Source organism: Pinus tabuliformis, chromosome 9 (assembly GCF_031772625.1).
Source record: "Pinus tabuliformis cultivar Carrire ecotype Pingquan chromosome 9, CPIR1, whole genome shotgun sequence".
NCBI lineage: Eukaryota > Viridiplantae > Streptophyta > Pinopsida > Pinales > Pinaceae > Pinus > Pinus tabuliformis.
In genome coordinates this window covers 1,479,870,577-1,479,881,808 of record NC_142307.1, presented here as the reverse complement: position 1 = coordinate 1,479,881,808, position 11,232 = coordinate 1,479,870,577, and positions in this window count along the sequence as shown.

Below are 11,232 nucleotides of genomic sequence, written 5' to 3'. Positions count from 1 at the left end.
CTAAGATCTAACCTAGTAAAGTGAGTTTCTGCACAAAGAATAACATTGTTCGCTCTTGTGAAAAGCTTAGAATTAAAATTATGGAAAGAGTTGTTGACCTCACTTTCTTAAAATGATGTTGAGATTCCTCTATCCTCACTAAGTTTACTCATATTCATCAACATCATTTGAGGTTCTATCACAACCACATTTCTACAAGAGTGAGCAATGTAATACTTGGTGTCATAATTCATTTTACCAAGTTAGATCTTAGAACATTTCAAAATTTTATACATAATTTATCTCCAAAAATATCAAGTGACATTATGACTAACTATGAAACCTTACACATTCAAATTTTAAACCTCTATGGAGAGGATTGTCTCAAAGTGATCTAGGAGGATCCAAGATGCCTTAAAATTCAATAATACCAAATTGCGATGAAAATATCGTTATGTCAAAGAGCTTGATGAGATGATTCCAACGCAACTTGAATGGGCTCAAACTGACTTTATATGAGAAAGTTATCACATTCTGAAGTTTTGCGACAATAGACAAAAGAGGACAAAGGTGACACGTGGCAATCATTAAGGTGACACGTGGAAATGCGTACGAAGGACACATGGCAAGTCCAATAGTTGACGTGGCAGGTTGTATAAGTGACACATGGTAGAGGTCGTATAGGTGATGTGGTAGAGATAGTGATGTGGCAATTGAAGTAAGCGCTGACATGGCAAGTTGAATAGACAATACGTTGCTGAGTTTGAATTGTTGATTAGGATGTGACATGGTGTTGACAAAGACATTGACTAGGCACAAGATGGGCCAATAGAAGCATGCCATGTGGCTTAATCAGAGGGCGACACGTGGCACCATGGAGCAACCTGGAAGGTCAAAACAATCAATCTATTGGATGGTTGGAGCAACGGGGTTTGTATCCCTGACCTTGGCGAAGGCAGGACAACGACCCAACTGTTGGGTCATGCGTTGTTTTTATTATATGAACAACGAATGCTATATTTAAAGGTTTGTTAAAACAAATTATCAAAGGGGGGAAGGCCCACAGGCTTGACCCTAGGACCTCTCCATCAACGGCTGTAACCAATTGTCAAAACAATTGTGCATCAACTAAGGGGCCATGTGATTGGATAGCCACAATTCGATTGTAATAATGCCAACCAATACATCGATAATGTGTTACAATGTTGTAACCAATTAAGGCACGTGGGCCAACGTTGATTAGAGCGAATGCCATTTTGTGGATTGTGATATATTTAATATGGTTAGTAGGGTTTTAACAAAGTCTTATTTTGTATATATTACAATGGATGGGGCCGCAACCTCTGCGGGCTCAACCCCAGGGTTGCGGTCCCCCAACGCTATATATATGTAAAAGATTTGCCATTGCGCCACAGTGCATTTTGGTGTATAGAGGATTGAATCTCTACATTTTAGGCCTAGTTTTAGATTGTTTATGATGTAAAAATCGGTCTTTTGCCCCTTTTGAAGATCAAAAAGAGGGAGAGGTTTTTTACAGAGGTTCTTTGGGTCATTATACAAGTGTGAGGTTGTGAAGAATAGGCCAAACTCTTGTATTTTAAGGCCTTGATTGTACTATGTGTAATGTGTAAAACACAATTTAGCCCATTTGAAGTACAACAAAGGGAGAGATGGGTTGGCAAGAGTTTTTACAAGTCATTGTGCATCTACAAGTTGTGTGGTTGTGAAGAGAAGTCGAGCTCCTTAGTTTTATTATGTGCATTTATCGTTGTTAGTGTGATAATACACTTGTTGTATGCCCTTTTGGAGATCAAAGAAAGGAGAGATTTGTGCAAAGGGTTCTTTGAGGCTTTGTACAACTACATAATTGAGAGCTAACTATTGAAATTGGGAAATTTGATATAATTTGGGTTATTTTGCTTCATAATTGAAGATGCCACTCCATTGGAAATGAACCCATAGACACAACTCACATTGGGTGAACTTCGTTTCAATCTCGTTGTGTTCCTTTTGTTTATTTGTAGTTATTTCTTTTCATTCATAGCTTCTTAAAAGCTATTTGTCAAGTTTGGTATTTCACATTCTGTTTCAAGACAATAAATCATAGGTACGTAATAAAAGATCTTGATCACAAAGAGACCAAGATTTTTAAAAAGCTCGGACTTAGTTTCTTAAAACAATGTCAGGATTCCTCAATCCTCCCTAACTTTACTCATATTCATCAACATCATTACAGCAACCCTAATCTTAACTTCATTTTTACAAAAATGAGCAATGTTATTCTTCACGTAGAACTTGACTTTATTAAGTAAAATCTTAAAATGTTTCAAAATTTTATACATAGTTTATCTTTGAAAATATCAAGCAACATTATGACTAATTGTGAAATATCAAGCAACATTATGACTAATCGTGAAAACCTATGGAGAAGATTATCTCAAAGAGATCAAGACTTTTGAAACGCTGAAAATTAAAATTATGAAAAAAATTATTGACCTTACTTTCTTAAAACGATGTGGAGATTCCTTTATCATCCCTATCATCCCTAAGTTTACTCGTATTCATCAACATCATTGGATACCTGATCTCAATTGCATTTTTACAATAGCGAGTAACAATTTACTTGTATTCATCAACATCATCAGAAGCCTGATTTCAACCACGTTTTTACAAGAACCAACAATGTTATTCTTTGCGTAAAAAATCACTTTCCCAGGTCAAAATAAGATGTTTCAAAATTTTATACATGGATTGTAATAAACCAAGTATAATTATAAAATAATTATTGTAATCTCTCATATAGACATACTTACATGAAGGTCATGTCTCTATGTTAAACAAAGTATATAATATTGTATTGGTCATGGTAAAGACGACATGAAAAAATACTAAAATATATTTTGTTTTAATTGTTTGCCACAAGTGGTATCCACTCTTGGCCCATCGTTTTTCTCAGCCCAAGTGGTATCCACTCATGGTCCATCGTTTTTCTCAGCCTATTAAAAAAATTAATTACTCAGTTATTTTTTAATCAATCTATTAAAAAAAATTTAACTACTTTAATAAAAATTATCAACTCAATAAAAATATTTGTTAGAAGACACATTATAACCTGTAAAACAATAATTTTTGTTTTACCAATATGTCCTTATAAGCAAGCCTAGAGAGTCTTAACCATAAAATCAATTTTGGCCAAACAAGATTTGACCATGACATTATGGAAATATATAAATAATTGCAAGAATTAAAGAAGGTTTTTAACCTTCAACATTCTCCGAGTGAGTCTTTCGAGGAGATGGAAAATGCCAATGATAATAAATATGTTGAGGACGAGTTATGTGAAGAGGAATTAGGAATGACTCCTTGAAAATTTCAACCTTTAAATCTTAGTAGTCTATTAGTCCACCCTTTCAAATCTATAACATTGTATTAGTTGTGAAGAAACACATTCTTGTAATTTTGTAAAAAAAAAAGTGGAGTAATCTTCATGATTATATTAATATATCATTCAATATGGGTAACTGTGTAGTTAGTAAAAGAGTAAAAATGTCCATTTATATGGATCCACAACATTGTATTGATTGTATGATCCTTAAACATAATTGAATTAAGAATGTGGATCAATACTTTTCCATTGTGAGCAACATAGTAAATGAGGAAGCACTGTTGATTAATAGAGACAAAGCACTTTCCATAAGCTCAACTTTTGTCGTTGTAACGAAGGTAGAAACAATGTGTGTGAGCAGAAAGATCGATCATCTAGGAAATGAAGAATGAGACCAAGGCGCATGTTAGGATTTCACCTCGAGATAAGGCTCCACTGCACATTCTACCCACAAATGAGTTTTTTCACGGCAAAAGGAACATTAATATGGAGAAAAAGGCAAAGAATCCAACATATGATCATAGAGAATTGCTTTGATGATTTGGGAAGTATGGGCAGTGAGACATAATACTAGCAACTATTCCCAACATAAGAGTAAATCATATGTTTTGTAACGTCATCAGACATGCATTGAACAACATTTTAGTGGGAAGTGGGCAACTAGATGAACAATTTAACCGACAATTGTTATTAGTGCTTGTTAACCATATGCAAAGTAAAACAACAAGTTATAGTGGGGGATCAAATGAACTATATTCTACATCCAACAAGGGTGTCATTTCTCCAATGAGATTGAGGTTCTGACATGCATACGATACATTCTTATCATAAACAAACAAATTCTCATTTTGGTTGTCAACACAAAACATTTTCCAAATCATGATATTGATCATTTAAAGAAACTAATCATCGACAACTACATAGAATCAACTATCCACTCGACAAGGAAGCTCTCCAAGAACATACCATCGAAATATTAGTATGACAGGTAAGGGAAGTCGAGGCAATACTAGATCAATCAATTCCTATGTACATGAACTACCCAAATTTGAAGCATGAAATATCTTTACAATAGGCATATCAACGGCTTTAGTAGGCACCCTTGTGTAAGTGATTATCAAGGATTTTAGTTAGTTTGTTATTGTCTTTTCAACTAATTCATGGGCCAAATCACATATCAACTTGATGTAGTTGTTTATGGCTTTCTCCACAACAACCTCTTCGGAATTCAAAATTTGAATGTGAATCAAGATGACATTACCGGGGCAGAAAGAGAAATGATGGGATTTGGAGGAAGGCCTAAGGATGATCAACCTTTTCTTCAGATTTACCACCCAAAGAAGGAACAACTTTAGTGGGCCAAAATCGACATATTTGACGTTGTAATGGACTACGTGATTATTGCAATCTCTCATGCAATTTTTATGGAGGAGTTCCCAAAAGCTAGCTTAGACTTGAAACATCAAAGTATTGTGCTCAAATTTGTTAAGGAACATTTGGAACCCACAATGAATTTGCATAAGGATTTAATTACAATCATAAAGAACAAGATGAGAGTGCCATTGCAAGCAGTTGGGGTTGTTAGTTTTTTACTTGTGGATTCCAATTTCAATGAAGTCCATAAATACATAATGGGTATTATGCAGAGAAACAACAAAGTTGTATCCAACTTATGGATGAGATACTTCATTTTTCAAGGCTAAAACTCAAATAGCCTTCATGTGAACTTTTTGTGGCTTCTACTTCAAGAGCACATTTGTGTCGTTGAATTCTTTCTTGATACCACTGCCAATTCTAAGAGCCTTCAACTAACCTTTATGGCACACCAAAACCAACACAAGACTGTTGTGGGAGATGAGATTTAGATTCTTCATGTTTTGCTCAACATTATACCTAATGCTATCAAGTTTATGGAGAAATGGAATGTAAGAGTGCATATTCATATCAAGTTTATAAATGATGGCATTTGCATTCAAGGAGACCACTTTACGAAGAGTCTATTTGTTACAAGTTCCCAAAGTCTAACACTGCCAAATTATCAAATTCAAGTACTATGACACCAAAGTCAATACCTTACTCGCTAGTGAAATGGCCCAACAATCGCAATTCTGTTACTTATGTTTCCAAAACCCAAAAGTTTTTTACCTTCAAACTCTAAGAAGCATGTGTCACGCATACACGTCCATTTGTGATAAGGATTATTGAACTTTATGATAAGTACATTGAATACATTAAGGATGTACTTTAAAATTATACTTTTAAAATTGTTTTAAAGCAAGCACTTATGATGATATATAATCAATAAGAACATTACAAGATTCGTTGGCCATATTTTGTGATATTAATGGAACATTTGAGGTGAAAACAATAAGTAGTTACAACTTATTAGGCAGTTTTGCTTTTGTTATTCAATTATTTTGGGAGGTTGAGTTATCAAAAGATTGGATCTTAATAAGATTTGAAAGACAAAGATGTTACTAGTATATTACATTCAGTTGCATGCATAACGTATAATATTCTAAAGAAGCCAATGAATAAAATAATAACAAGAAGTGACCATTTTGAATTCAATTATGCATTTGCACACAAATTGACAAAGATTAAGATTCCACTTCCACGAGTGAATGAGAAGAAGGAAGTCATTGAAGTTGTTAATGAAGAAAGGCACTACATAGTAGAAGTTGCAATTGTTTGCATCTTGAAGGCCAAAAAAGTTTTACCTCGACAAAAACTAATGAGCAATTGTGTTGAACAACCCCAAGAGATGTTTGGACCAAAAATTGAAGCAATAAAAAAGCTAATTGATGTTTTGTTAACAAAGTGTTATTGGAATTTCCTATGAATTTGATGCATTTAGATGTTTATGAAGAATCTAGGTATGCCTACAAAAAATAATCACATTACAAACCTAAATTTTAACCCTAAAGCATGAGAAATATTGTGAGTGCTTACCAAAAGAAAAAGTTGGGTCCAAAAACTCCGACACAAACCTTATCAGGTGGAAGAATCTACTTGAAGATGAATCCACTTACAAAAAGGAAGACTTTAGCTCAAGGTATTCTTCCTTTCCCATGCTTGCAATTCAAAGCATTTCAAACAATGCTAACTTGTAATAAACAAATATAATTATAAAATAACTATTGTAATCTCTTATATAGACATACCCACATGAAGGGTTACATCCCAATGTTAAGCGAACTATATAATATTGCCATTGGCCATTGTAAAGATGTCATGAAAAATAATAATATATATTGTTTTTTAATTGCTTCTCTGCACACTTTATCTCCAAAAAATCAAACAACATTATGACTAATTTTGAAAACCTACACACTCATATTTTAATCCTATACAATGAGGATTGGCTCAAAGAAACAAGATTCCTAAAAAGTTCAGAATTAAAATTATGAAAAGAGTTGTTGACCTCCCTTTCTTAAAACAATGTTAGGATTCCTCTATCCTCTCTAAGTTTACTTGTATTCATCAACATCATTGGAGGCCTAATCTTAACCATGTGTTTACAAGAGTGACCAATGTTATTCTACGTGTAGAAATTCACTTTCTCGGGTCAAATATTAGGACATTTCAAAATTTTGTACATAGTTTATCTCTAGAAAGATTAAGCAAAGTAGATACGAGTCTTCAAAAATCCAAAGCATGGACACTGAATCTATATATAGAGCAGTGACAATATGTATAGAGTAAGTAGAGGTAAAGATAAATGACACTAAAGTTGTCAAACAAAATTTGTAGATATAACTATAACTAATAGAATTAGATGCTACTACCTTCTAAATCCAAACACAAAATTATAGGATATATTTATTTATTCAAAAACCTCACAAAGGTGAATTTAGGACTTATGAATTAGTACATATCCATGTTACATGATGCTGTTTAGCATCATGCCCATTGAAAAAGACGTGTATGAATAGCATGGATCCTTCCATCTCTTGACCTGCTAATAAAATTTCACCACTTATGTTAATAACACACAACCAAATTTAGGAAAAGCGTGAAAAAAAACTCTTCCATCATAGTTAATCCCTATCCCCACATCCACTTAACGATACAATACAAAAAATACCCACATAGAGGAAGTATAAAGGAAGAACATCAAATGCTCTCCATCAAATTCCTTTGTTATTAAGGGGCTAAAATTATGGAGAAACAACTTGGTGAACTCAAAGAAAGGGAGTGGATGCCCCATGCACTCCAAAGGCAATCATTCAAGAAAATATACAAAGAATAGAAGCCCATGCTTCATTGCATCAATAACTTATTCTCAAGTCTTAATTATTTATTGAAAACTACACTCTAGTGTTTTAGCTAAATTCAAGTTCTACCAAAATGGTACTCTCCCAACCAAATCTAAGTTTTGATTGTTGTATCTAATTACGTGTGAAAACAACATTAGTTAGACACAATTATATTGATTTAGTAATAAATTTTGATTGAGTTTTAGGGTCTAGTTAAATCAAATATGGAAAGGTATTATAAATTTGGATGTTAATTTCCATTTTGTGATAACCTTGTTAAAAATTTGTATTATATAAGTTTACCATTACATATCTATATTAATTGTCATTTTATATATAGAGCAAGAGGTTAGTTCAATTGGTTGTCACCAATATTGTTGAGCATTTGGTTAATTTCATGCCAACAAATGTGTTGATGTTTTTATATAAGTTTTCTTAAGTCTAGGATAGTTTAATGGGAATACAATTTAATTTGTCAAATAGGAATTTGCCAAAAACTTGTAAAGCACCTGGTGCAATTAACATAGAAGTAGGACATTCATGGCATGCTCTAAACTAATTCCACACATCATATAAAAAAATTGCAACTCTATTATTTAAAAATAAAACTTACAGTAAAAGAATCAATATTGTCCCAACTTCACCTTTTTAGTGGCATCTTGGATGTATATCCCATGAAAAACTTATTCACAACTTGGCATATAGCTCTACATCTCAAGTGTCAATTTAAGAGCAACTTGATTTATTAGCAAACTAATCTTACAACAATGCTACAGTCATTCTACGTAACAACCCATTCTATAGCTTATTCTACATCAGATTAATGAAATGAATGAAAATGTGAATGTACAAACAGTGAGAAAATATACAAAGCAATGAAGAATTAACATTGTAAGCAGTTATCTAACTAGGCTAGCTACTAAATACAGGTAGTAAATGTGGCACAAGACCTTGCTGAGAACAGGCCCTACTCAAGGTGCAGTGTGCGCATAAACTCATGAGATCACTAGAGCAATACCACGATAGATTTCCACACTTCAAACCAAGAGCAAACTCTATTATAGTTGGAAAACACAATTTCAACATAGATCTAATCTCGTACTATGGAAACACAAGCCAGAACCCATTCGATAATGTTGTATACATATATATAAGTCTGTGAGAGAACCTGTTTGTTCCATATAAGGAATGACAGGTTCCTCGAATTACAAGTTCAAATGAAAAATTGAAAAGAACACTATGGGAATGCCCGTGATTGGCTCAAGTGTCCATTTGAAGGATTCCAAACGAACAACATCACTAAATTCCTTTTCTTTGCTTCAATCCAATAGGTTTTGATTGTATATCAGCTTTTCCCATGTATTTTTTATGGTTATGCCAAAATTAAGTTAATCCCATGTTCGTGTATGCAATGTGGAGTGTTGAGCATGCCATTGTTTAATTAAAGAACAAGTGAATCTTTGTGTATGCAGTGCCTTCACCAAATCTTCATGTATGTGGCATGAAGGGATGAGCTTGTCGTTGTCTAACAAACTATTAAGATGCCCACAACCTATCTTCACCAGATCTTTGATAAATGGTGGATATTTTCACGCGTTGTATGAGAAGTCAATTTGGGTAAAACCATTTCATAATTTTATGATTAGCCTGAATAAAATTAAGCCCTTTCATTCCTCACAAGAATCCTTAATCGAAGCCTATTATCAAAATTTAGAGGTGTGTCCTTCAACCTAAAGGTAGAAGGCATATAGTCCTAAAAGCAACATGCATCTTTAGGGAATTCAAGGTTAGTGATGAACCATTAAGTCATAATCAATCATTTAGATGCACTTGAATATACAATGGTTTAATTAAACTCTAAATCACATTTCAATCCCAATCATAAAAAGGAAAATAAGAAAAATACATTGCAATTGTACACCTTAATAAAACTCATGACAACTAAGAGCAAACAAGGAAATTTTCTTGTAGGTTAGGGCAAAAAAGGAAATGTTTATTCATTAAAACATAGTCAAAATCGGGATTCATCATCTCCCCCCAGTGCTTTTGGTCGCAAGCTAGCTATTCTTCTTCTAAAGTACCTGCATGTAACTCACCTCACTCAAATCTTGGGTGTCTATAATATCATAGGGTTCTATCTAGTTGTAGCCAATGTGCTCTCTCTTCTTCCACATTTCATACCATAGTGCTCTGTAGAAATAACTAGGACACCAAATGATGGGAAAGCAAAAACTTAAGTCAATCAATCCAAAGCCATTTCTTAGCAGAGAGTTAGTGTAGAATCCTGCCCTATTAAGGGCCAAGCTGAAGTAGGGGTAGCCAACTAGATTTTTGTTCCTTGGGTAATTTTGGAAGAGTCTCCCATATGTTGTGAGAGATTAGAAGTGCCTCTATCGCCTGGGTTCTTGCAATTTCTCTATACTTTGTAATAGCATATCTTTGGTAGTGTCTGATGGAAACAAAGTTTCCTAGATCATCCTATGCAGGCCTTCTATAATGATGTGAGATATAAGGTACTCAACACAATTTCTTGCAAACATGTCTCAGATTCAATTCTTCCATAAAATTCAACTTCTTTCTTCCACTTGACCAAGCCAAGGATGTGAGGTGAGAGCTCAGAGTTGGACGTCCCTAACATAGGGGTTAAGGTTCCAGTGAGTGTTATTTTGTAATAATAAATTGAAAAGGAAAAGCTCACACAATAAGTTTTGGTCCTCTAGATCTGCAAAAAGAAACATATCCACAAAAACTTGGGGTTGTTTCACCTCATGTGGTTGTCCAAATGTTATTTACTTCAATCTAAGGGTGCTCCACTAGTCACGTAGTCGAATGAGATAAACCCTTGGAGACCCTCTACAAAGGAGTGCCTTTGAGGATAGCTCACAGCCTTTGCTTTGTTAACTTTTGGGATGTTTTAATTGATCCTTGTATTTCTTAATTCTTGCCTCCCATTTTTTCTCTTGCGACAAACACATGGAGAACCAATGTTGTTTCAATTTCTCCAAATCTAGTGATAGGAGTCTGATATCAATAATTCCCATATCAAACATTTCATAATTATTTCTCCATTGTGGGAGATCTGGCTTAAGTTGAAGAAAATCATATGTATTGGTGATGATATCATCAAATAAACCATTAACAAACTATTGGGCTTCTTTGACACGGGCTTCAACATAATTGTTTGCTTTGAGCTATGGGGTTTCTTCTTCTTCAATAGCTCTTAACAATGTTTCCATTCTTCCTATCCTTGGCCTACTATTTAGTAGCTTATTTTTTAGTTTGTTATTCTGTAACGTTAATCTTTTGTTTTGCTTAAGGAATGTTTGGTAACTAGGGCTAGAAAAACGAATTTCTTTTGGGGCTAAATGCAACTTACCTTTCTTAGCCATTTCCTTTGTTCTATGATTAGGTTTTGCTATTGTTTTATCCCGGGACAAATTGTAACTATATTTCCATGCAATATCCTAAGTGAACTTGTGGAGATGTTGGTGTCTACAACAAGGGTTCCTCAGGCTCCTCCTTGATTCTTACATCGTCATCAGTCTACAACAGGGGTTCCTCGGGGTACTTCTCAAGTCTTGTATCATCGTCATTCTAGCCAACCCCCTT